This window comes from Cyanistes caeruleus, chromosome 5, assembly GCF_971803275.1.
Source record: "Cyanistes caeruleus chromosome 5, bCyaCae1.hap1.1, whole genome shotgun sequence".
NCBI lineage: Eukaryota > Metazoa > Chordata > Aves > Passeriformes > Paridae > Cyanistes > Cyanistes caeruleus.
In genome coordinates, this window is record NC_141705.1 from 77,926,600 (window position 1) to 77,948,351 (window position 21,752).

General features: G+C 41.0%; 1 long non-coding RNA gene across 1 annotated transcript in view; it reads right to left on the reverse strand.

Annotated features, from left to right (window-relative positions):
* Window positions 1-16,478: 16,478 nt before the first annotated feature.
* The window catches only part of LOC111929056 (uncharacterized), a 53,172-nt gene continuing 47,898 nt past the window's right edge, over window positions 16,479-21,752 (reverse strand). Inside the window, exon 5 of the long non-coding RNA XR_015287310.1 lies at window positions 16,479-17,553. This is a non-coding gene — a long non-coding RNA (uncharacterized LOC111929056). The remainder of the gene's footprint in view (window positions 17,554-21,752) is intronic.

Consider the following 21,752-nt stretch of genomic DNA (forward strand, 5'->3'; position numbering starts at 1 on the left):
TGGTTGCACAGAGTGGAAGAACATTTCTGTTTTGTTACATATGCTTTCCATTTGGTATCTAAAAGTGATACTGCCATATGATATATAAACAAAACAGCAAGCTGGTGGAAAAAGTGCTTAGAAGAGTGACATATAAATCTTTGAGTTCTTCTCCCAGCATGACAGGTATCACTTTTAACCAGTTTCTCCAAACCTCTACTTGTTCTCTCAGGTCATGGGATGGTCACATACCTGAGAACAGCTCTGAGAGCAGCCTGCCAGCACAGGCATTCCCACTTCCCTTTATTTCCTTCTCACAGCCCCAGAACTGCATCCTCTGATTAATTCTTTCACCTCCCTGCACTGAGCAGGCGAGGCTCTGTAAGGGATTTGAAACTGACTGTTGAGTTGACTCCAAAGAGAAATCCTCCGTCAGCCCCACTCAGACACATAATGGAGTTAAGTGTGAGCAGTCTCCCCAAAATCCTGGAAATACCTCATCATATGCTTCTCTTCACACTCACTTCCACAGGACAGCCAGAATCACACTGCAGGATTTTTCCCATTAGGCACATTTAACTAAAATAAAGGAGTCAAATGTAAGGGTCTCTCTGCTCCCACATCACCTGGCTGAGTTAGTGCCAAGGGATTAGCTGAATAGTTTAAAACATTTTAAATAGTCCTTCATTTCATTGTTCCAAATTTGCCTTGCTTGATAAGCCTTGATACAGAACCAAAACAAGATGTGTACTGCTGCTCTATAAGCAAAATACATCAAGCCTATATCTCAGGTCACCTGTGGGATGGCACAGAAAGAGTAAGATTGGTGCCAGGCCAAGAGGCACAGCCTGAGCAGGATCTCCTCACACAGAATCCAGCTTCTCTTGGTGCCAGGTTTCCAAAGGAGCAAACTCTGAAATTTTCATTTGTGAAGTGAGTGAAGACTGAGGTAAATTCTAGTAATGGGTTTGCCATTGGGGTTTGTCTCACTGAACTGGGTTTTCCTCAAAACTAGGCAGGCCCAATAGCATATGCACTTTCTCGTCTCCCCTGACCTAGCTGTACACCTGACTTGTCCATTTTCTCCACATGATCTATTTTTTCAGGAGAAAAATATTTTTATATTTTTCCTATTATTTCCTATAATTTCCTATTTTTATTGGAGATATAGAAAGTGAGTAAAATTTGAATGACATTGCATTCATTGCATGCATTCCTATTAACAAACACAATAACCAGGGATGAAAACGATTGGAGTATCACTTAAATTGGAGACTATTTAGAAGATGTGGCCTGGAAAACACAAAAATCCACAATAGCCACAATAGAACAGCCACTGCAATCCCAAAATAAGCACAGCAGCAAGGTCTGCAAATTGCCTGCAATTTGCAAAAGGCGAACTTCCTTAGGTAAAAGTAGTTACTATTCAGCATGGCTTGGGTTTCCAGTAAGTTGCTCTCTTGAGATCTGCTTTTATAATCATTCCTGCCTCAGAAAGAAATATAATATTTCCAACAAATCTGGATCAGCAAAATCACGTTGTCCACAAAGTTTGATTGGCTGGCTGGAATTCTTATATGCACTGTTTTCAATTCAATTGTGTCTTTTGGGCCTCCTCCACTTGCAGGGGAGATAAACAAGAACAATTTTGATGTATACTAATTTATGTCCCTCTGAGCACCGTGAAGCAATAAACCCCAGGAGCCACAGAAGCTTTAACAAGGCCAAGACAAGTGATAAACCAAAGTTTTCAGTGGATTAGTGCAAATCTACGCCCCACCAAAACTGACATAAAATTTTTCATCTTACCATAGTGATTATATATGCACAGCATAAGTAATGTTCCCTATTAACCCTCTATAAGCAGTCCTTCATCCTGTCCCAGGAACTGCTGCACTGAGCCCAAATCAGAAGTCTCTCTAAGGCTGGGGTGTATTTCACAGCTATTTTAGTTTGTACTAGCTAGGAACCTACCAAGCTCTTTGGGCTTGTTCCTAGGAACTAATGCGGAATATGAAGGAAAAATCATCCTCCCAAGATCAGGCTGGGTGAACTCTTCTTATACTCTTGATGGCATAATAGAAAGTCACTAGCATACATGATGCATCTTTTCTTATCAGAGCTACTGAAATCTCAACTGAAATTTAGTTTATTCATTTCCTTCTCTCCCTTGTGGCACATTGAAAGCTCAGATCAAATATTGTGAAAACAGAGACACAAACGTGGAAACCCTAGCTAACAAAAATCTTCCTAAGGTTCCTTTTTTTTTCTGCAATGTTGCAGAATTCTTTAATCATAAACCCCTCATAATTTCAAGACTAGAAATGCTAACTCCAGGTATTCATGCAGTCTAGCAACAGGTGAAATAAACTATTAAACTCCTCTTAAGAGGGACTGAGCAGGATCAGACCTCAACAAAGCCAGATGTGTCCAGTTTGAGTCTGGGAGACATTTAACATCTCAGAATCACATGATGAAATTCTAAAGGACTTCAGCTAGGCCCAAGTAGAAACAGGAATAAAAATCATCTTTTTTCCTCAGGATCCTCCAGTATGCTCTACCTAAAGTTTCCCAGAAAAGCAAACCATCACACAATGCTTGAAAAGATTCTACCTACAGCTGCTTCAATTATCCAAGACAGTTCCATGTTAGAAGGGCAAGGATGCTGAAAAAAGCACATCATATGGAACATCACGTCTGGGCTGGAGTTCTTTCTTGAGCAAACTCACTGCTGTCTTTTGATATCCTTTGCTTTTCAGTCTTAATTCAAAACAAAAAAATCCACAACAACAATCACCACCCCTAGAACAGCACTTCTGTCTGATCTTTACTTTTTTGGGTCTTTTAAGGAGAGCAGCAAAAGTTATGACCAGATTATATAAATTAACTATACCACATTTTGACCCTGTATATTTGGTGATGTTTTATTTTAATAACAGCAAGGCTTTCACTAGACTCCCTTCTCTGAGACTCAAGAAGAGCTGTTAATCTAGAAGTTTGGAGAACTGATAAATAATGCTTTATTTAAAAGGTGGAGAAGATCTGCTGGGCTGTTCACTGCTACCAGTATCCCCACTCTGTATGCTGGCATGTTCTCTCCTTAGTGGTTTCCATAAATGGTACAAAAGTCCAAGTTCTGTCATTTCCTTGGGCATTTGCTCTTTAACAAGAGACCAGCCCAGTATTCATATCTGTACAACTGCCTTTTCAAATTGATTAGGATTAAAACCAACATGCCACAAAAAAAAAAAAAAAAAGTTAAGAGTTTCTATATAAATTGACCTATTAAATGTAGCCAAAATAACTGTAAACATTTTACCAGGTTTTAAAATTAGATTCCCAAGCAGGAACCCAACAAGGGGCAAATAACAGTGCCTTTCTCCTCACAGAACCCTTCAGCTCCTGGAGCTGGACCTCACAGTCCCAGAGACTCCCAACACCACCACAGAGGCATTTTGGAGTTCAGAGGGTACTGAAACAAGCAAAAATGTGAAAACAGTGTGTCCATGCAAGCTCAGCTCTTGTCACAGGGATGTCATCCCAGATCCCAACATATATCATCGCTGCAGCTGGCACTTGGAGAGGCTGCTCGTTGTTGATACCCTAGATCACAAGTAACTCTGTATTTAATTGTACATGGGGAAAAAAAAAAACTAAAAAAAATCCTTTTTTTTTTTTCCTAGATAATAACAAAAATGCTGAACAAAGAGCAATTGAAATGCATTTCAATCAGCAAAATAGCATTAGGGAAAAAAAACCAAGGAAAAAACCATAACCACATACTACTGTAGAGAACTGGAGGGCACAGCTGACCTCAAGCACTCATACCCTGCTATGCTCCCAGCTAGAGAAGTTATAAACCATTCAAATGCCCAGACAATGAACTCCATAGGCAGAGCTCAAACTCTGGGTTTTCCTCCACCATCACGAGGCCTCCAGACCCCAGAACAAGAAGTAACAGGTTCAGATGTGAGAAGCCACAGGCTGTAACCACAGAGGACCAGCTGCTGCAACAATCACATTCACAACAACTCTAATCCTAAAATGTAGTCTTAGATAAGTGAACAAAATTAATTCTGTCCTTATATTCACTACAAAAAGCATATACTAAAAATAAATTCTACCTCCCAGAATAATGAGAGGTGAGGTCTAAGGGGTTCAGATTTATTTCTTACTTGTCCTGTATTACACTTACATTTCATATCTGCACTGCACAGCGATCTTTCTAGGCAAAATCCACTGAGACTCAAAGAATTGACACTGCATGTTAATCAAACCAAGGATATGGATCAGTGCTGACAGGATGCAGGAATCCTTTACTCAGTGATATATCTCTTTCGCCCTCTCAAATTTAGCAGTATCAGGTCAACACAAATTCTTGAGGTAAGAGTTGAAAGAGGAACTGAATAATACAACTTTCATCAGAGCAGTTTCCCTTCCCAAGTACACTGCACCAGAATCCAACCTCCAACTACCACATCAGCCAGATGACAGCTTCTCTGTGAAAGGCATCACTCAAAATTTAATGATTCCACAGAGCTATGGAATTAGGGAATGCAACTTTTCAAAAGTCAGTTTCTCTTTTCCATCCATAAAATTATGCGCAAATGTGATGTAATAGGAAAGCCTGACTTTATAACATTCATTTCAGATTCTGTTACATAGCTTTATGTGAACAGCCATACACAAAATTACTTACTGTAAATCCAAATCCTTATTTACAATGAGATTTTTTTTTTTAATGGACATGGGAAAAGAAAAATCTGGAGTTCTTTGATTTTATGAATTGTCAATGGGCAGGATATTATTTTGAAAACATAAAATTTGGAAATTCCTTGGAGCTTAGATTCTACTCCTGCTGATTTGTGTTTACATTGTAGGATTGTATTAGGATATTTTTTTTTTGTTTAGTGACAGATATACTTCTCTATATCTGCAGAGATGCCACACTGCAAAAAGAAGGGAGGAAATGCATCCTCCTGCTGCATCCTACCTATGTATTCAAATACCCAGGAGAGTCTAAAATCATTTCATACCAAGAAATGTAGAGGCCAAGTACTGCAATGGAACTACAGAAGCTGAGAAAGCCAGAAGGCTTTGCTGACTCTCCCTTACAATATCAGTCATACAGCTACACAGACTTCTTAAGCAGGACTGTCGTGCAAGAAACAGCCTGTCAATTAAATTACACAGTCACACCATTGAAGGTTTTGGGGATTACCCCAAAACCAGCACAGCTTTGAACTAAAATCTTGGCTTTGTGTAAACTACATGGTGACAGCACTACCAGAGTAATGCATACAGGTCTTTGGTGCTTCTTTTTTATTCCAATAGGATGGAAATTGGAAGAAGAACAGAAAAATAGCCAAGACATCGTGTTTACCCACTAACCAACTTGCATTACTGCAAGTGACCCACAGGAATCAAATACCTCATCAAAACCTGCCCACAGAGAAAAAATGCAAGACAAGAAAAACTAAGAGGACAGTTTCTTAGGTAAGTCTCTTTTATGTTTACTTTTTATTAGACATTATTGTTCACATGGCTAGAGATTCTATGCTATCCATTCTTCACTTAATTTCCATGGCAGAAATCATCCCATCAGTTTTAACAAAAGTTTGGGGACAATAACATTGAAAGCCAAAATGGAACCACTTCAAACTGGGGGCACTTTTGGCCATTAGCTACCAGCAAACAAACACCTTTCCTGATGTCCCCCTTATTAATAAGCTGGACTTTAGTCAGAGGACTTCGGGATTGCTCAGAGTTACTAAAGTTAAATAGCAATAAAATTGTTAATAGATGTATTGACTTCTTTTTTCCATAAAACACACAAAACTAAAGCATAAAGATCCCAGAGAATGATAAAAGAGAGTGCTTCAATAAAGACAGCTTTTTTCCTTATGAAGGATTGAAGGAGAAACCTCAACCTTCAAAATAATTGAGCTGCAATGTATACACTCAATTTTCATCTTTGTTTGGGTTCCTTTGACTCTGAGCCACCCCACTGCAAGATCCTTTTGTTTTTTAAAACTTTCAGTAATAAAAGAACGATCCATCATCTGTCAGGAGAGCCAGGTTCTAATCCCCATTCACGTATTGCAGGCATTTTCTGGAACACCTGCACTGACAATCTCAGGAAAAATTCTTGGGCAAAGACACAACACTCTGGGGGAGGCACAGACCAAACCATGCAGAGAGCAGCATTGGCAAAGCCACAGGAATTTTTGTGTGTGTGTGTGTGTTGTGCACATGTGTGTGTGTGTATGTGTGTGTGTGCTTGAGGACTCCAGACAAATTTGTTCAGGGATCAATATGGTTTGTGGATACAGCCTTTTTGCCACACTACCCCGCTGTTTTCCTGGCTTTGGGGAACAGATGATAATTGGATACACTGCCCTTGAGTAGGAAGCACATAATAGGAGAAAGCTGCTGTTAATTCAACACACAGGTCTTTGCCTGAGCTGGGAGACCACTGGTTATGAGCCTCACTGCAGATAACCAGAGGTTCCAATTAGGCACCAGCCTCGAGGATTTTATCAGCTGACACTCACAGGAACAGCACTAAAACCTTCTGAAAGCTTGTACAAAATCCAGACTTGGAAAAATATTTGTTTCTTTTTCTTTTGTTTTTTCTGTTTGCGTGAACCTTTGCTTTTTCATTAAGAAATTGAGGGACAAATTTTACCTATGGCCAAGGATATGAGAGGCTTTGACTCTGCTCAAATCAAAGCCAAAATTTCCATCAACATCACCTTTGTTAAGAGAAGACATTTGACTGTCTCAGGACAGCTACCAACACACCTCAACGTACCAGCAAATCTGCTTAAGTAGTTTCAAATTCTAGAAAAAAAAAAATCTAGAAAAAAAATTCCTCATTAAAAAATCTGAATGAGAAAACATTAAGTAAGACCCTCCACATCATGAAACACTGGAGAAGGAGTGCCAAAATTTATTCTCCTCATACATATATCAGGAGAAAAAAATATTACTCAATTTCAGGAAAACAAGAAAACTGAACATTTTGATTCTTTAGCTGTAATATAAATACTACAAATATATTATCTAAATCTAGGCACAGTGTTGGGCTCCAGCTCTTTTGGGAGTCAATTACAGAAACTGAGTCTTCTAAAGGAATGGGTATTTGCTCTCTCCCTACTTCTCAGTTAACTCTAGAGTTGCTATTCCCTATAAAAGTATGAGTGTAAGTTGAGCTGACACATTCTATTGCTCTTATCAGTGCTTCTGGTTGCTGTTTAGCACTTCAGAAAGTGAAGGAACATCCAGACACCAAGAGAGAAAGTGAAAATAAATGAGCAAAAGTTATAACAACTAAAGAAAATAGGAGCTGAGATTGAAGGCAAGGATTTGCTTTTTGCCATTTGCAGAGTGACACCGTATTCCAACACATGAAAAGTCGTCACTCAACCAGCTGATGTCCTGCCTGATATTGAGAAACACAGCTGTTCTACATCAACTTTCCAAAAAGATGACTCTGCCATGACATTTTTCATATGCCAGGGGTGTTTTTGTTGGTATTTTAAAATCAAGAGCGCTTTTTCCTGGACTATTCTTTTGTATAATTGAAAAAAGTTTTTGACTGAGGACATTTTGTGTTTGTGTGAACATGTGCTGCCACTTAAGAGTCTGCACTGCAAGCTGGTTTTTTTTTTACCAGTCCAGGTGGGGCTTTTGGGTCCATCAGAGAGGTGCACCACATTGCCAACTCTGCCTTGCACAGTATTCCCAGCAGAAGGATAAAAAACCCATGTGCTCCACAGTTCAGAGAAGCTAAATGTTTTAACAGTAAATCAGGTAGCAGCTTGCAGCTTTCAAGGATCCAGCAACCACCCATAGGATTCCCCAAGTTATCCTCAGAGCAAAGAGAAATAGGGCTTCCAATACTAAATGCAATTGGACTTTGGAAGAAGCAGGTGATCGTGGTTTGCATGAAGATTGGAGTGGGGCTCTGGTTCTGCAGAAGACAACTGGACTTCACCAGATGAATTATGGAAAATCCATCCTAAAAAAATTCTCAGAATGAACAGTGCTGCTGGAAAATATTACTAGAACCTTTCGTTTTTCAGCCACAGGGGAAAAATAACAAACAAACAAACAAACAAAAACCCCAGAAATGTAAGATTTAGAGCAGATGCAAGAGAGAAAATCAGAGACACAATTTCCTACACTGCAGTAAACTTAACTTCTGCTTGGAGATTAGGATCTCTTTATCAAAGTGTTTCAGAGTAAAATTTCCAGATTCATTTTCTCATATGTAAGAGAAATAGAAAATCAGCAAAGTTTGATGTGTAAATAAATGTCATGATTTTTCTAGGACCCACTTATCAATGTGAATTAGGGTTCAAAATTCTCCTGCGTTTAGAAAGAGAGCAAAAGCAGGTACAGAAATTGGTTTTGATGATTTGTTATTGTCTACATTAGAACAATAACCAGACTGTGTCATTACTCAGTAGAGACAAACTGATTAAAAGAAGGAGTGACTGTACCATTAAAACCAGATGAATTCATCAGCTATTTTGGCACTGTACCCCCAGGGCTGCATGCTCTATCTTGCATCCTTTTTGTTGTAATTTACTTCCTCAATTTCAGTATCATTATGTGGAAAGTCAAGAGATGCCATTGTATGTTACTTTACATCTTCTTTTATTTAGCTGGCAAGCCCTGCTCAATCTTTCGAGAAAAGCTAGTATTTTTAGTCATAAGTTTGTTTTACTGGTGGGAGGTGGAACAAGTAAACAAGACAATTTGTCCTCTGCTTTAGTACCTCTAATGAGAATTAGTTCTTGAAATAAAGTCATTCCCTTGGCATTGCTGTGCTAGCAGTCTAGGAAAGAAAACAAGGATGAGGGAGAACATCTTACACGCTCTTTGACCATCCCTGCCACACAACTGGTGAGTGCAGTCTTAAGTAAACTCAGAACATACCCAGACTCCACATCACCGATTTCTCATCCAGTGGGAAACCCAGATTGCATGACCAGGAACATCTGCTGCCACTCAGCCCCAGGATGATAAAACTTACGTAAATGCTGTCAACAATTCTGTTTATCTTCCATTGCTCAGGTACTGACTATTGCTAAATAATTATGACTGGATTTGCACAAAGGGCAGGAATATAACCCTCTTGCTGATATAGATTCCAGCACATCCTCCCCTCTATGACAACTGATTCCTTGAGTAAAAATGCATTTTATTCACATTAAGATGTAAGAAATCATCCCTCCCTGGCTGCTGCTTCCACAGTTGCACTGAGACTGGATTCTCAGGAGCTGGAATGTTGCTTTGGAGAGTTAAAGGCTGCACAGGCACTTTCAGCATTTCACCCTGTGTTACTTAATGCTTTCACACCGCATTAGAGGCCAGCAGAAGAACACAGTGTTCAGCCCTTAGCACAGCCAAGTTTAAAACCCATCAAATCTGGTTTGAACTAAATACTTTCATAACTAGGATGTAACCCTTCTTTGCAATGGCTGCAGGACTGAGTTCATCTTTTCAATGCTACAAGAAGACTTTTTGCAATATAGTTAATCTTGCACCTAGACACTTGCTATTACTACTGTTATTATTATTATTATTCTACTTAAAACATCTGTGAGAGAGAAGGGATCTGCCCCATTTTAGTTTGGACTCTTTGAGGGACACCACAGGCATTTCACACAGCCCGTGTCTGCCCCCAAAGTAGTTCTATACACAAATGGCCCCATCACACATGATTAAACAAGACACAGGAGCATACAGATTTTGCAGCTAATGGTGAATAGCATAAGCCAAATAGAGGGCACTCTCTGTTGTTCCCTCAGTACACTTCCTGGGTGTATTGTCTAAATAGGAAAAAAAAAATTTGGCTTATGTACATGACTTTAGCTAGAAAGCCAAAGTCACAGCATCATCATAGTGCTTCGTTCTCCCCTCTGGAAGAAAATACAATTCCTTGCTTGTATTTCTACAGCTGCCCTTTCTACATAGATGCTCTCCATCTTCCACCTAACAACACCTCCTTTAGGAGTTCTAAGAGCTTAAAAACACTTCATTGAACCTCCCAGCACCATTTTTCTTTGTTGATGTGTAGATTCACATCACAAAATTATTTCATTTCAAAAAGACGTCCAAAATCATCAAGTCCAACCTCTGATCGCCATCTTGTGAACTAAACCATGGCACTGAGTGCACATCCACCCATTTCCTGGACACCTCCAGGGATGGGCACTCCACCACTTGCCTGGGAAGTTCATTCCAATGCTTAATGACTCTTTCCATTAAGAAATTCTTCCTGATGTCCAACCTGAACCTCCTTTGACACAAGCTGATGCCACGTCCTCTCGTCCTGTCACTAGCTGCCTGGGAGAACTCTGATTAAGAGTTTGAGTAGTGCACTCATCCATCCCCCTGGCATCTTGCTGAATGTCATCCTGCCACTGCAAGCCCTGCTCTAAAATAAAGAGAAACTGCAACAATAGGATATTCTGCTTCCGACCTTTTCAGCACACGACAGAGAGCAGACGGTCCAAAAATAAGCAGAAAGACATTCTGGATCAGTTTCCACTCTTTATCTTTGCCTCCACTTTTTAAGATACTTGTAGTGAGTTACATGGCTGGCTTTTCCTTCTATTCAGCTCCCAGGGATTGATGACAAGCAAGGAACACCCTGCATCTCAGAGCACCAGAGCCTGCCCTGACATTTATTTCCCCTTCCCTGCTGCTCTCAGCTGTTTTCCCTCCTAGGCTCCAGTCTCTGGTTTCAACTTCCATGGCATGCTTTATTTTTTAACAGAGCAGTAATTGTACATTTTGAGCATTAGAAACACCAGCCCACTACCAATATAAAACAAATCTGAGAGTGAAAATGGCTCCAAGGTGGCCAAACCAAACATAGCAGCCTGGTAAGACCATCCTAGTCTTTTCTAGAAAGAGGTAATGGATGAGTTTCCAGTGAGGTAGTATTTCTATCAGAAATTTGCCAAAACTTTCTGGAACTTATTTCAACAAAAAACTTTAGTTGGGATGGAATAAATTAGATGCCCAGCATGGAGTGGCTTCCATAGTGCGGAGTGCTTTGGCAGGAAAGAGGAGCAATCTAGGAAACCCTCAGCTCAGTATTCCAAGCATGCTCCTGAGATGGTACGTGTCATCTCCACATTCTCCAGTACAAAACGAGCTTCTTTGGAGCAAGGCTCTCCTTCAGGCTAGTGCCCCAGCCAGAGGGCTGACTAACTACTCAGGAAAGTCTTACTCTTCCCTCAGAACTAACAAAAAATGCTTTTTAAATAAATCTTGGTTTCACACTGATGTGGATGTCTTCATGATAGGAAAATAAAATATTTGTTTGGCTAGATCACTGTTTCTGTGCCTTCCCTCTTTTACTGACAGCTGAAGGTGTCAGTGAATTTGAGTAATGTGAAGGCATCAGGCCCAACTTCTTCATGAAGTGTGAATGGCCAGGCCAACATCAGCACGTAAGTGAGCTTTATCACAGTTTGCTTTATCCTTTCCTCCCCTGTGAGGTGGCACTGATCTATGCAATTCTCATGCAGCAGGGAGCCCGGCTGTTGTGCAGACAGTGAGACATTCCAGCTGGTACATCCTGTGGCTGAGTGTCCTCTCCACTGTCTGCTTTAAATCCTGCCACTGAACACCACTTCTGGTGTCAGTTTAATGCATTGATCTTCTTTGAAAACAAAAACTAATCAAGCCCCAAATCTCTGAAAGACTAAGAATTAGGACAGACTCCTCTGGACTTCAGAGACCTTAAAGCCCAAGGAGTTAGAGAGCTGAGAAGAACTCAGCTTGTACTAAGACTCATGGAAAATCTATCTAACCTTAGAAAAGCTGTCAAGAAAAATTATTAAGATTAACCAGTATGGTCATCTTAAAAAAGAATGTATCATTCATTCAGAATCATGAAACAAAAAGATACAGATCCATCCCAGAATATATTAGTATATCTTTGTCCTGTTTGGAAACTCCTGGAAGCAACATTCTGGGCTACAATGACCTGAGACCTAAACAGCTCCAGCAATTATTCTGTTAAATCCTATTTCAAACAGCAATATCTTCAATAGCTGGACACTCAGGTTATTCCATTAAATCAATTCCAAGTAAGCAAACAGCAAGAGCCATAGCTGAAAAAAAAATCTTTGGAGATTTTAGCCCTGAAAATACAGATGTTTTAGAGAGCAATATGCATTGATTGAGAAAAGTCTTTGTCATTGTCATTGAATATACTCAAGACTCCAATTCAACAGGATGCCTTGCAGGGTAAAATAAATGGAATATATAATAGAACATGTTACAGAACACAGTGTCGAGTGAAATTCTTCCATCTTTGTAGATGCTTTCCACAATTTTTCTTTTTTTAAGCCTCTCCTGGGATTTCTTATCTTTTCATCTGCAAGTTCCTAGTCTTACATTTTTATGTTTTCTGTTTGACACTTCCTCCTTGTTACAGAAAACATAAAGCACATGAATTTCACCCATCTCAGCCACTGCACAGATTCTTGAATCACTGCTGCAATCACTGAAAAGAAAAAAATCCAAGCAAAAATCCCTAAACACCCCAAAAAAGAGAAAACTGAAACTAAACAAAACAACAAAAAACCCACACACAGGAAAAAAAAAACCCCACACTGATTGTCTATGACTCTTTTGCAAAATTTAACGATATCATCAGTCCACAATAGTATGAAATCAAATGCTAAATTAAATTTTTCTTGTTAACTTGAAGCAGAATTACCTCCTACATAATCAGAGAGCTTCGCAGGATCATTTTGAACATGCACATGGACTAAATTCCTACTTTATTTACTAACAAACATGGCACATATGAAATAAAGACCTCACTGTCATACAGTATCTCACTCTATTAACACATAGAACTGAGCAGAATTATTTTATTTATTTATATATATATGTGTGTATGAATATATACAGCTTTTTAAAACCTGGGGAAATTTGCAGAATGAAGTTAATCACTTAAGATCTGTAAAATTACCTTCTTGTTTTTACTTTTAGACAAGACAATGCAAATATTACTGTTTCAACTCGTGACAAAAATCAGTTCTCTGCCTTTCTTCTCCAAGCTTGCCTGGAATAAGGAGTGTTGTCTAAAATAAATTCAATTCAAGGAGACAAACAGGCAAATCAACTTTAAAAAAACAAACAAAGGTAAGTGATTGATGGATTGATCGCTGACCAGTCAATACACAGCGTGCACCACGTGACTATTTCGAAAAACTATTTCAAAATTTCATTTTAACACGTACTCCGCTAGTAATGAAAAATGTGCTGTCACTGATAAGTGGCCTTACCAGAAGACTTTGTGGTGAGAAGGCTTTGAAAGAAGGAAATGGAAAGGGTATGGCCTTTCATTACATTAGGTAAATCTATTTGACCACGGAGAGGTTGAGACTCAGCTGCTGAGGTTACAAGCTAAACAGGCCATCAACTTAATTAATGCATGACTTTTCAACCGAGGGCGCATTTTCGCTGCACCCAACGATCAATGTAATTCTTTACAGGGTTCTCCCCCCTGCCACCGGCGCCGCTCTTGGCAGCGCGCCCCGGCTGCGGGAGCACCTTGGGCAGCGGGCGGTTCTCAGGCTGCCGCCCGCCAGCTGTGGCCAGCTGTGGCCAGCTGTGCGCCGGGGAAAGGCGGCCCGAGCCCCGGCTGCCAGCGACGTGCCAGATGATTCCCCTTCCCTCAGAAACCCGCTGCAAACAACTGGCACGCCGCTGCCTCGGACTTCCTCCACTCCCCGGCCCGAGAGGAAAAGGCGGCCAAGTCTGCGTGTTTCCCACAGGCTCCAGTAAGCGCATCCTGTGCGCATCCTGTTCCTCAGTGCTGCCCGAAATCCCATTCTTCTGCCTGTGCACACACCAGGGATTTTGGATTCCCGATGTTGTCGAGGGGCTCTTGAAGCTGGGAGCTGTTACTCATGCAAAAGTTTTTGTCCTGAAACTTGAAACCAGGTGAAACCTCCTCGTTGCCTCCTTACCTCCCTTCCTCCAGGCAGCCTTGCAGAAGCCTTTGCCAAGTTTCGGGAGCATCTGAGCACACCTGGGTTGAGCCTCAAAAGCTGAGGAAGGATGTGAAGACATTGATGGAAATCATGCAAAGCAACACCAAACCCCCCCCCAAGAGATTTCACGCAGCCTCTGATGTGTTCCTAGGCTACTAAAGCAAATATAAGTGATATAACTTCCCAGGTTGTACAAATGTTGCTCTCAAAACTGCATTTTGGGCCACTTCTGCTGCTAGCTAGAAACGCATCCAAAACACACCTGTATTCCTCTATTTGCAAATTGTGTCATTAAACTGTAATTTGTTGTATTAAGCACAAGATCAGGTCATAATATCTTTTTCTGGGAACCCCTGCACTTGAGGCCCACAGCAGAGTCCACGTGCCCTGGGCCTAATCCTTTAATTTTCTGTCTGATTCCATCCCAGAATACTGACTGCATCCTCTAACTCTTGCCTGAAACCTATAGATCCTGCTTAACCTAGAGTATTTTTTCTTTCACCTTTTTTTAAATTATTATTCTTTTGTTTTGTAGTCATTAAGTGATAAGAGGTACAAACCCACATTAAAAAGGGAATTATCTAAACAGAAATTATACCCTCAATCATAACCATGGCCAAGGTGTGGGTGGTCAGCTCATTTCTCGCTCTTTCAGAACAAACCACATGTCCTGAGAAGGGCAAAGGAGCTACACAAGTCTAAATAAGAGAGGAAACTCTGTGTAGTGAACAGAATTTCCTCAGGTTATTAGTCATTTATTGAATAATTAGCATTATATATATGCTATTTCTATAACATTGAACACAAGCACAGGGATTAATTCTTGTCTGTCTTTATTACAGGATATTTAACCAGAAAAGAAAAAAGTATAAGAAATTTGAAAACTTGTTTTTCAGCACTAAAAATCCCACCTGCCTAGTTCATTGCCAGCTGAGCTACAGCAATCCAAGTCAAGCCAGATTCCTTCTCTAAGAGTAAAGCTGGGATTTTTCACAGTCCACTTTCTTCTTTTTTTTGTTTTCTTTTTTTTACACCAGTAATTGATTTTACAGAAGGAAAGAGTTGACCATCATCAATCACCGCTTCACACTTTGGGCAGGGAGAGCAGTTCAGACCCATCACTTCCTTTACCTTTGTCTGTTTGTGGCCTTCCTTCAACATCACACATCTTCACTCACCCTCCTGACAGCATCAGCGCTCATCTTTCTCCCTCAGGATCGGTGCCTACATGTTCTGTGACACCAAGGGGGGACACTTTTTTCACTCCAGAGTCCCATAGTGCCACAGCACAGAGGTTCAGCCAACCAAAGAAGCTGCTATGGGGCAGATCCCCAGGGAAAGTCCCATAGAGAAAACGTGGAATTTTAATCCATCTCTGACTCATATCCATACTGTAACTCCAAGTCCCTCAGTCTCCTTGCACTGCTAAATCTGCTTTAGCTTGCTGTCTCTGAAAAAACAGGGATGGGACACACTTGTGCTCAAAAAGTGATGCTCACTTAGACAACAGCACAGCTGATGACAACTGACCCAGAGCCGCAGAGATCTGCTGTGAATTGTAGTTTTTGAGGGTTTCCTGGCATAATCTCAACTCCATTACAAGCACATGTGTGCATCTCTTCCCGTGTCACTAAGAGTGGCTCGGTCTGGGAAAGCCAGGTTGTAAATGGCATCCCACTGGGAGCCAGAGCTCGCTTGCTTGCTTTCCAACACAATAAGAATGGGTCAGACAAAGCATCCTGATTTACTCAGGTGGAAGGACTTTTTCAGAGAGGAATGGAAAAGGAGTGGGTGCGGTGGCTTATGCTAATTATCATCTATTTATTTTGGGAGATAAGCTACTTATACATGGTATGTTTGGTTTGGATTAACTTGGGCAGACACAGAATGACTGTCCACAATTTGACCTTGACATGAGTAACTGGCCTTTGGCAGAAAGGGGGGACATTGACAGATACTGCCTGAAGAAAGGGATCAGTCACAACCCAAGTGCTGCACAAGTTGCTCCGGGCAACAACTCAGAGCTGGGAAACACTGGCTGGAAATGGCAAAGGGAGGAGGGGGAAAAAATATGAACTGTGGTCGGAAAAATCGGAAAGCAGAGGAGCGAGGTTGACCAGGGGTACAGACACCTCCTGTTAATGTAATTTGTTTTGGAATGACAATGTTTGTACCGAGCTGAACTCGAGGACAGGAAAAGGCAGACAATAGCACAAAGCTGCTGCATTGTTCGCCCCATGTGCTCTTTTCTTTCCCCTTGGCTTACCCAGCTGATCATTATGTAACCAATCAACTGGGCTAATTTTCAACCTGTCCAGGATATTCTCAATTATGTATTCTTCATAGAATGTCATGGTTTATTTTTAAAAGGCCCAGAATATTTCCTGTGATTAATGTCTGGATTAGTCGTTGTTTTACAGGGTATATAGACTTGGGTAACAAATCTTAATCCTGACTGAAAGAGCAGTTCAACACGAGCAAGCTTTTAATTTAAGTATCTTAACAAAGGGATTATATATTCTTCCCCTTCCTTACAAGTCTTCAGAGGAAAAATACAGCAATGGCAGATGAAGTGGGGCATGAAGCACATTGTTTTCTGTTCTGGGAAGGTTTGCTTAAAACCAAGCAGATTTCAAAATGACAAAACAATTTTTCCTGGCAAGTTTGGTATCAGGCTTTGTTTTGCTAAACCTGATTATGTACTTTGGCTGCTCAGCACAGGCATACGTTCCAAACCAATTTAGTCCCTGCTCAGAATGAGTCTCCTTATTTGTCCAACAGCTTCGGAAATAATTTTTTCATGCTGACATTGAGTGACTGTTTAGCACACACTGCAAAGGTATTCCAGGGACAACAGACCTCTGCAGCAACTGAAGGTCCAATTCAAAACTTTTATTGTTTTTCTTCCTTTTTTTTTTTTTTTTTTTGTTTTACTCTTCTGTTCAAGCTGCATTAATAAAGCTCATCTCTTTGTTTTTAAACCTGCTGGCCACATTGCACACGTTCCAAGGGAAGAAATGTCAATCAGAGGTTGCAAAATAGCACAAAGGCGGACAAAAGGGTTAAAATTATTTGAAAAAAAATACAACCCTCATTTCCATGAATTAGTACAACATAAAAGTCTTCATATGTGCAAAACTCACAATTTAAGGCGGGAAAGATGCCCAGATCCACATAAAGTCTTCCACATCCTCTTATAAGAATTTGATTGTTCTGTTTAGACACTTTTAGTGGTCTGTCCAGTTTCTAATCCTGAATGGGAATATTTCTAATGTTGACTTCACACATGCTGGACTGGTGGGGAAGAATGATGCATAGGTCTCAATAGCCAGAACCTCCTCTTCATATTTAGCAGAAAACTTTCTCAGACTCAGGACATTCTCATGTTGGCAAAACTACCAAAATCTTGACAGACAGCACTGTATCTTTTACAAACACCCCTCCACTAGCACTAAATACTCCCCCTCACTGGCATTCATACAATTCCCTTACAGTAAATATTTAGTGGACATCCTCTTCCATTCCTCCTGAGAGAAATCTGCAAGAACACAACACAATTGTATCTGACATGAGAGCAATGCATCTAAACATGGAGGAAATGAAAAACAAACAAGAAAAAATAATAGCCACCAAAACTATAGCCTGGTTTGAACTAGAGGTAAGGAAACCAGTTTCTCTGGGGCCAGTGAACTGGCGCTAGAGGAGCTGGGTCTCCCCATGATGAGGAAATTACGGGTTGCCAAACTGCTCAGCTCTCCACCTCTGCTGTGCTCCCCAGCCACAGAGAACACATTTATTAGCCTAGGAAAAGCTAGGCTGGGCACATTTCTAGACACCAAAGACTCAGCTCAACTAACGACCCCTTCCCTGGCAATTTCATTGTCACAGCAGTCACCATCGGGCCTTATCAATGGGTTGGACAGGCCACCCAAGATAACCCATAATAGGTAGGCAGAAGCAGTGCATACCAATGCTTTTAGCTATGCACAGTGACAGTGAGCAAACAAACTCTATTGAACATTTTGGCCAGTGCTAATATGACTCGGCTAATGTGACAGGTTAACCTCTCTCTGCACAGAATCACCCTTCCTTGTAAATGAAAATAAGTACACCAACCTGCATGCCTCAAGGAAAAACTTTAGCCAATAATGATTGTTGACAGATTGGCACTAGAAAGTAGCACACTCTGCTTTTCCTCACTCAGTGGGAATGATAGATATTTCAGAGGTTCTGATTGTTTTTCACCCTCATGAAGCAGAGAGGACAGGCAGCCCCAGCACAAATAAAATTGCTCCCTTTGCTTTCAGACACCTTAGATCTGTTTCTAAATGGGAAGTTAGGTTTCTAATTTCTTTGATTTCCATGACAAGTGGACTGAAAGTTCTCTTAAAAGTGAAATGAACACAAATCTTTCCCAGGATACTGGGAAGTCCCCCCACAACAGAAGGGTGGGGAGTCAGACATCTGCTATGAAGAGCAATAAGAAAACTTCCCTCCTTAACTTGTACCAAACTATCTGTTGCTGAAGGATGAAGACAGTGCAAAAGACGTCCTACTATCCTTAGCTCTACAAACTGGTCTCTTAAAGAGCAACCTCCAGAGATTTACAGCAAAGCTGTGCAGTTTTACATGGGTCTTCTGCAATAGGAAAATCACTCTCAGCCTATTTTCATGAAAGCCATTTACTAAACTGTGTCACATTTACATTCCTCTCTTCTCTCCAGAGCCATAGAGGGCAGAGTAAAGAGATCAGAATAAAAGGTGTCTAAAACAACAATCTTCAGCAGCAGTGCCTACACATGTCTTTGTAGGAGATTACAGGTTTGATTAATATTTGAGGCCTCCCCTCATTAACCACGGTGCCTTCTGCCTCCAGGTACTGAGCTGAGGGGAGCAGGCCAGTCACACTGACACACAGTTTCTCAGATGTGACAGGTTTCTGCTGCTCATGTGTGAACTCACTCCAGGATCTTGTAACGCAATCAGGCTGAAATAAACTCCTTCCATCCGAAGTAATGGATTGTGTTTCTGCAGGCTTAGGAAGGAGAAACCTGGAACAGATAATCTTCTGTTGCTATCACAGCAATCCCACCCTGGGCACCCTCAGGGGATATGACAGGGCTTCACTCTCCATCAGCTCCTGGTTTACAAAGGCTGGGTGGTCAGCCACAGCACCTGCTGCCCAATGCTCAGCATTTCCTCTGCTCCAGGGAAGATCATCCCCAGGCTATGTCTTCTTCTCCCAAAAGACAGCACTTGACCAGGCCAAGTCCAAACTGATGTCTTGAGGGCAGCTATCCAAGGACAGAGGACTGACAAACTTAACTTTTAACTCTTAACTTTTCATTACATCAATAGCTCCTTGACATCTTCCAGGATGAGTTGGAAATTGCAGTGAACTACAGATAACACCTTGTGTTACATCCAAGTGCTCCAGAACAACTGTTGTCACCCAGGATACCTGCTACAGTGCAGTACATTTATCTTAGTTTATCTTCAATGTGATGTAGGGAGGGACATTTCACTAGCAAGTGATGAAATTCGTCAAGCCTTTGTGTAAAAGCCTTTCAACCACATGCCCTACAAACTTGAGAGAGATTTTACTTTCTGCTTGCTTTAATGATTTTGCCGTGTTGCTAATAGTTATCAGTAAATTGCTTCCTCAAAAACAATTGGGTTCAGCCAGCAGGAATTGAAAATGCTGCTGTAAGGTGCAAGATGCTGCCTGTCTGAATACAAGCAGCCAAACTGTGAGAAGACATTCAGCAGGACTGGAAATTTTTGCTTAAGCAGGACCATACACAAGAAACTCACCAAACTGCAAGGGCTGCTTGTGAAGATGAACAGGATGGGCTTGCACAACCTTGCAATAATTTTCCATTTTCTCCTGGTGCAGCACTTGGGCTCAAGGCTGCCTTGTTAATTAAACACAATTCCACTCCACACCAAACACATATTTTCTTCTAAGTATTTGTTTTTAAGCAACTCCAGAGCTTGGGGCCTGGGGAGGCGAGCCTTGCAGAGACCTTTTGTTGATCCCCAGGTAGGATGTTTAGCTCTCCATCCATGCAGCCTGAATTCCTTTCTCACCACACCCAAGGTCATTTTAATGAAAATTCCTAAACCCATGCCAGGGGGATAGAATTGCTCCTAATCCTTCAGCAACACGTCATTTGATCCCCGGGCCCACTGGGGTTATTATTGTGTGTCTGCAGAGCACAGCAAAGCAGACAGGAGTAGAAAAATGGCAACCACTGCAGGAGATCCCCTTCCCTTCCCCAACCTTTCTTTCAGATCCCCTATTTTTTTCTTTTCTTCCACCAGAGCACATTCACTGCCTGCCAGTTTTCAAGGGATAATGCCATGTTTTAAGTCACCCTCTGCCATTCCCTAGAAGCTGCACGCGTTTTTAATGAAATTAATGAGGAAGTTTAATTTTAAAGGCAGATTGTTTCCTCTGGTTTGCATTTTGAAAGGAACTGCATGTCTGTGTGGTCCATGCCTTAAAGTATTGTACTGATGGTTTACATCTGTGTTCAAGCAATGTTTCAGCATCATGAAAAACAACAAAACCAAAATTAAAGTAAAATTGCATTTTTGGCAGGATGCAGAGGAGGGGAAGAGAGCTAGTGAATCCAGTACAACTTCATCCGTTTTTCCGGACTTTTTTCCATGATGCCACAGAGGCCTGTATTCTATAGAGGAAGCTTTTGGTGGGTAAGGTTTATTTTTTCTCATGTAGTTGCCTCCTCATAGCCTATCTGGGCATTGATTCCCTTTCCCTATCATGGTGAGATCTGGAAATCCACTGTGTCCTTGCCTTAGTACGCCCCAGGCCTCACACAAATCTGCCTGCCTTTTCCTGTTAGCATTCCTTGCTTTCCTGGCACAGACATTTCAGAGCTTTCCAGCCCAGCCAAGTAAGATGAACACTTAGAAATTAGCAAATTTCCTCCCCAGTATTTAAGTATGTGTAGGACTGGGCTCACAAGCTATTTCCTTACTCTCTCATCTCTTCCCCAAACATGATAATTTCTGCCTGGTTCCTGTCTACCACCTTTTCACTAGCAGAACTCAGAGTGGGGCATAGCAGAGAAGAGCATTCCTATCTCCAAGGAGAAATTTGGCTGAGCTCACTGGGCATACAACAGCTGAGACAGCAACAGAAAGGAAAATCTTCGGTCCAGGCCAGGAATACATCCCAGCTTGCTCTAGATCTGATCTGGACAACAAAGGACCAGGGCCACAGAGCATCTCCACTCTTCCAAAGAGCTGCCTAACTCACACTACTATGGGGTGAGAGTATTGACAGCATTTAGAGTATTTTCCAAGATACAAAAGTGTTGCCAAAAAAATACTTTAAAAATTGTTGGTACAAATTACAGGGAAGCAAGACAGTGCAGCAAAAAAAAGTATATATATGTATATATATATATATATATATATAGTCTATGCACACACAAACCTGCAAATTTTATATTGATAAAAAAATTGAAATGTACTCATTTCTGCCTAAATTGGTGGGGTGGGAATGTGCAGCAGTTAGGAACCAGGTGAATACCCAAGAACTACCAGCCCCATGTGTATTACCATGCCCTCTCTCTAATTTAGCTGCAGTCACTCTGAACAATTATTATCCTGTAAATCATTCTTCATTTATATGATATACTTCATCACTAGCTACAAAGATAAGTAAATAGGACCAAATCTACTGATAAATCAAGCTAGAGCCAGGGA